The 5,953-nt window shown below is 35.2% G+C and overlaps 1 pseudogene; it reads left to right on the top strand.

Moving 5' to 3' along the window:
- Nucleotides 1-1,257: 1,257 nt before the first annotated feature.
- Nucleotides 1,258-1,426, top strand: LOC123323410 (annotated as a pseudogene).
- Nucleotides 1,427-5,953: the final 4,527 nt, after the last annotated feature.

The raw sequence follows: 5,953 nt of genomic DNA, 5'->3' as shown, positions 1-5,953 counted from the left end.
ATTCAACATAGTACTGGTAGTCCTAGCTTCATCAATCAGACAAGAAAAAGAAATTAAAAACCTCCCAAATTTCTATGGAGGAACGAAAACTATCACTATTTGCAGATGACATAATACTATACGTAGAAAATCCTAAAGACTCCACCCAAAAACTATTAGAACTGATGAATGAATTCAGTAAAGTCATAGTATACAAAATTAATATACAAAAATCTGTTGCATTCTTACACACTAATAATGAAGCAGCATAAAGGGAAATTAAGAAAACAATCCCACTTACAACTGTACCAAAAATAAATACCTAGAAATAAACTTAACCAAGGAGGTCAAAGATCTACTCTGAAAACTGTTAAGAACTGATGAAAGAAACTGAAGATGACATAACAAATTGGAAGATATACTTTGTTCATGGACTGGAAGAATTAATATCATTAAAATATCCATATTACTCAAAGCAATCAATAGATTCAAAGCAAGCCCTATCAAAGTACCAATAGCATTTTCCACAGAACTAAAAATCCTAAAATTTGTATGGATATACATAAGACCCCAAATAGCCAAAGCAATCTAGAAACAGAAGAACGAAACTGGAGAAAACACAATTCCAGATTTCAAGCTATACTAGAAAGCAGTAATAATCACAACAGTACGGTACTGGCACAAAAACAGACACATAAATCAATGGAACAGAAAAGAGAGTCCAGAAATAAATCCACACTTACATGGTCATTTAATCTATAACAAAGAAAGCAAGAATATATACAAAGGGGAGAAGATAGTATTTTCAATAAATGGTGTTAGGAAAACTAGATGGCTACATTCATAAGAATGAAACTGGACCACTTTCTTATATCATATAAAAAAATAAACTAAAAATGGATTAAAGAACTAAATGTGAAACCTGAAACCATAAAGCTCCTTAACAGAAAACACAGGAAGTAATCTCCTGGGCATTGGTCTTAGCAATATATTTATGCCTAGGTCACCATGGGCAAACAAACAAAAAAAACACCCTATTTGAACTTCACCACAATGAAAAGCTTCTGCACAACAAAGAAAACCATCAATAAAACAAAAAGACAACCTAATGAATAGAAGATGTTACCAAATAATGTCTGGTAAGAGGTTAATATGCAAAATATATAAAGAATTCATACAACTCAACACCAAAAACAAACAGTCTGACCTTTAAAAAGGGGCAGAGCTCCTTTTCCTTTTCTCTACCACCATGGTGTGTGCAGCTGACTGTTCCTCTCCATGTCATCTCACAAGGCTTTCAAGATCAAGCAATTCCTGGCCAAGAAACAAAAGCAGAATTGTTCCATTCCCTAGTGGACTTGGTTGAAAATTGGTAAAAATAATAATAATAATAATCAGGTACAACTCCAAGAGGAGACATTGGACAAGAACCAAGCTGGATCTGTAAGGGATCACATGAGATGGCACACATATTTATGCTGCATGAAGGTCACTTGCTTTTATCTTACCACTCTGTAAAAATCACTATTACCTGAACAACAGACATGTTTTTTTCAGGGAAATGATTTTTCTTTAACTATGCTTTTGCACCAGTAGGTTGGTTCAGTAATAAATATGTGAGATCTTTTGTTTGCAAAAAAGATATAAATTAATAAATAAAAATGGTCAGAGGACCTAAATAGACATTTTTCCAAAGAAGGTGTACAGATGGCCAAAAGACAAATGAAAAGGTACTCAACATCACTAATCATTAGGGAAATGCAAATCAAAATCACAATGAGGTGTCATCTTATACCTACCAGACTGGCTAGTATCAAAAAGATAACAAGTATTGGCGAGGATCTGGAGAAAAGGGAACCCTCCTGCACTGTTGGTGGGAATATAAATTGGTGCAACCACTATGGAAAGCAGTATGAAATTTTCCCAAAAATATTAAAAATAGAAATATGATATGATTTAGTAATTCTACTACTGGGTGTTTACAAAAAAACCCAAACACTAATTCAAAAAGATACATGCACTACTATATTTATTGCAGCATTATTTATAATAGCCAAGAAATGGGAGCAACCTAAGTGTCCTTCAACAGATAAATGGATAAAGAGGTGGTGGCGTGTGTACGCACATACACACAAAGGACTATTGCTTGGCCATAAAAAAGAATGAGATCTTGGGCGCCTGGGTGGCTCAGATGGTTAAGTGTCTTTCTTCGGCTCAGGTCATGAACCCAGGGTCCTGGGATCGAGTCCCTCATCAGGCTCCCTGCTCCTTGGGAGCCTGCTTCTCCCTCTGCTTCTCTCTCTCTGTCTCTCATGAATAAATAATTGAAATCTTTAAAAATAAAAAAAATTAAAAAAATAAAAAAGAATGAGATCTTGCCATTTTCAGGAACATGAATGGACCCAGAGGGTATTAAACTAAATGAAATAAGACAAATACCATATGATTTCAATTATGTATGAAATCTGAAAAAACAAGCAAAAAACAAAACAATTTTTTAAAAATAATTTTTTAAAGATTTTATTTGAGAGAGAGAGAGAGAGTGGGAGAAGGGCACAGGGAGACAGAATCTGAAGCAGACTCCATGCTGAGCATGCAGCCTGACACAGGGCTCAATCCCATGACTGTGAGATCACAACCTGAGCAGAAACCAAGAGTCAGAGGCTCAACAGACTGAGCCACCCAGGTGCCCCAACACAAACAGACTCTTAAGTATAGAGAACTAATTGTTGCCAGAGGGGAGGTGGGTGGGGAACAGGGGGCAAAATAGATAAAAGGGGTTTAAGAGGTACAAACTTTCAGTTATTAAAAAATAAGTAAGTCATGGAGATGAAAAGTAGAACATAAGGAATACAGTCAATAATATTGTAATAACACTGTATTGTGACAGATGGTGACTACATTTATTGTGGTGAGCCCTGATTAATGCATAGAATTTTGAATATGTTGTACACCTAAAATGAATGTAACATTGCATGTCAATTATTCTTCAATAATAAAATAAATTACATAAATAAATATGTCCTTCAAAATGCATAGCTTCTTGGAAAACAAAATAAACTTTGTCTTTATGTGTTTTCATGGTCTATCGTGAGTCTTGCTTTTGTAAGCATCTTTATATACGCAATCTCAATATCTCCTGGGGGCATTATTGCAGCTATGCTTTCCATGCTAACCATCCCTTCCCTAGTGTGTCATATTAATTCAAATGTAAAAAAGAACACAAAACACTTTTTGAAGGTCTCAAATACATCACGATATATCTATCTTGAGAAGATACTGTTCCTCAAATGTGAATTTGATTTAAAAGTGAAAACAAAGTACAATCATTAATCATTTATTCATGGTTGCAGTGTGAAGAAAATCTTATTGCCTAATTTCTACAATGAATAGAGTTATCACAGACACAGATTTTTGGCCGGCCTAATAGACTAATAAGAAATAATTTGTATTCTAGGGGCGCCTGGGTGGCTCAGTTGGTTAAGCGACTGCCTTCGGCTCAGGTCACGATCCTGGAGTCCCGGGATCGAGTCCCACATCAGGCTCCCTGCTCGGCAGGGAGTCCGCTTCTCCCTCTGACCCTCCCCACTCTCATGTGCTCTCTCTCATTCTCTCTCTCTCAAATAAATAAATAAAATCTTTAAAAAAAAAAAAAAAAGAAAGAAATAATTTGTATTCTAGTTATTAGAATTGCTTTGAGACCACAGAATGACTTTGTCTTTTTCATTTTGAGAAAATCGCTTTTATGCATAATTTTTTGTATGCTTTCAAATTATACTTATTCAAACTAAAATGTTACTAATCTTATTTTTTCCTAACCAAAATGTACTTCAAACTGTAATAGCAATGAAAATACAGGATATGTGAAAAAGAATCCTGAGATATACCTTATCAAGGACTGACTGGTTATTAAATGTTTTATCTATTCTTAAAAAGAGTCACAGTAATGAAAAGTTTATTATGGTTATTACTACTAATAATAAATGATAACAATTATACCTTACATTTAAATATCACTTAATAGTATAGAAGATTTTTTTACATACTGTTCCCATTTTGTCACTGCCAGAATAAGTAAATGTGAAATTTGAAATACTTATTTAAGTCACATGCACACAGACCTTAAGATGGCTCATTACTGTTTTCAAAATAAAGTGCAAATGTATTGCCATTGCATCCAAGACCATGTTTCCACAATGGAACATGTACTTTCTGGCTTTGTATCATTATCCAATGCTGTTTCTTCTACTTGAAACAAGGCTGCTGAAATGGAATTAAGGTAAGCTCCCACAGAAAGCATGCCCTTCCTCGCATCGCAGGTCCTCAAAAGCATTTGTTAAGTGTCTGCTTCTAACTTTTCATAGTGCTTTGTTGCAGTTCTTACAGCACCTTATCAAGATGGAACATGTGTCTCTTGCCAGTACTGTGGCAGTATCTTTTCAAAAGGTATCTCTGTTCCCCACTTTATCCTTAGACTGCAGTTACCAGAGCAATATTTGAAAATCCAGATATGATCATGTTAATCCCTACTGAAAACTTCTGATAATGTCAAATCTTTTAACTCTCTCCTCACTCTCTGTATTTCAGCCACATTTGTCATCTTTCCATGCCTCATCATCAGTAAATTCTAACCACCTCAAGGACTTAATACATATGAGGCCCACAAAAAAAAAAAAAAAAGGAAAAAACAAAATTGAAGGAAACTGAGTATCTAATATCTTTAGAACTGTTATTATCAACACTGGGCCAATTTGAGCCATTTCTTTTTCTTGCCCCTTAAAAGCACTTAATCAAAAGTGACATGGAGATCTCTCATGATAGAGTCCATTAACTGAAATTTAATGGAAACTCTATTTAATGAACATCCTTTTCAATCAAACCCAACCTCTGACCCCTGCACTAAATTAGAGGGGCAGAGCTCAAGTGGAGGGGGTGGAAAGCACATAGGGGGAGTTATCAAGAGAAAAGAGTCCAGAAGTACCAGGGGGTGTGGCAGGTTATCCATACAGGAATTCAGGATCTCAGAGACAGGTGAAAGAGGTAGTAATCCACTATTCTGAGCTGACAGTCAAGGTAACAGCAGGCTATCTGCATAAGATGCTAAATATGTGTTATAACTACTGCTTCTGCTGCTCCCTCCAGTGCCCCAAAAATGTTGTTACTAATGGATATTGTGTTGAGAGGAGCTCAGCCAGGGTCTCAAGAGTTCTTCACAAACCACTGCCCAAGATGATCATATTCCCAATCGATCATCATTATATTCAAGATTAAACCTATTGACATTCTGTTTACAAATATAGGAACTGAATCAACTGACATGAATCAAATAACTAAGTTTCACAAAAAGAACACTTAATTTCACAGGCCAATGATGAGACAAGGACCCGTAACTTCTTTCCATTTTCCCTTGTTTGCACTAATGCTATTGACTTTAATGTTCCCACCATCCTTTCTAATTGTGACATATATAAATTCTTCTTTCTATAGTGACTGACCCACTTGTGGTTTCTTTCACAGATACTGTATTATCAGGGCCAGGCTGCAATCCTATCCTATAATCCAGGCACTGGCCATATTTATCTATATGCCTAAGTGATGCCTCATTTGAACATAATATTTTCATAAAATATATTTTTTACTTTGAACTATAGAGCCCTTAAAAAGTCAGTGTTTTGACACTGGCATTGTGTGTTGGGGTTTGATGCTTTATCCTAGAATAAAAGAAGAGTCAAATACATCTAAAAACCTCTATAAATAGCTAGTATATGGAATTTGAAATCATTTCACATAAAATCAGGACATCTTGGTAAAATAAAAAGTATATACAACTGTGATATACAATATTCTATGATAGGTCCCAGGATCTCCATCTCTGGTTATCCCCATGATTACATTATGTTATGCAGCAATGGTAAAGGGATTTTCAGTTACAATTAAAGACCCAAATCATTTGACTTTAAGTTAATCAAAGGGA

The sequence above is a fragment of the Neomonachus schauinslandi genome, chromosome X (assembly GCF_002201575.2).
Source record: "Neomonachus schauinslandi chromosome X, ASM220157v2, whole genome shotgun sequence".
NCBI lineage: Eukaryota > Metazoa > Chordata > Mammalia > Carnivora > Phocidae > Neomonachus > Neomonachus schauinslandi.
This window is presented reverse-complemented; position numbering and strand designations above follow the sequence as displayed.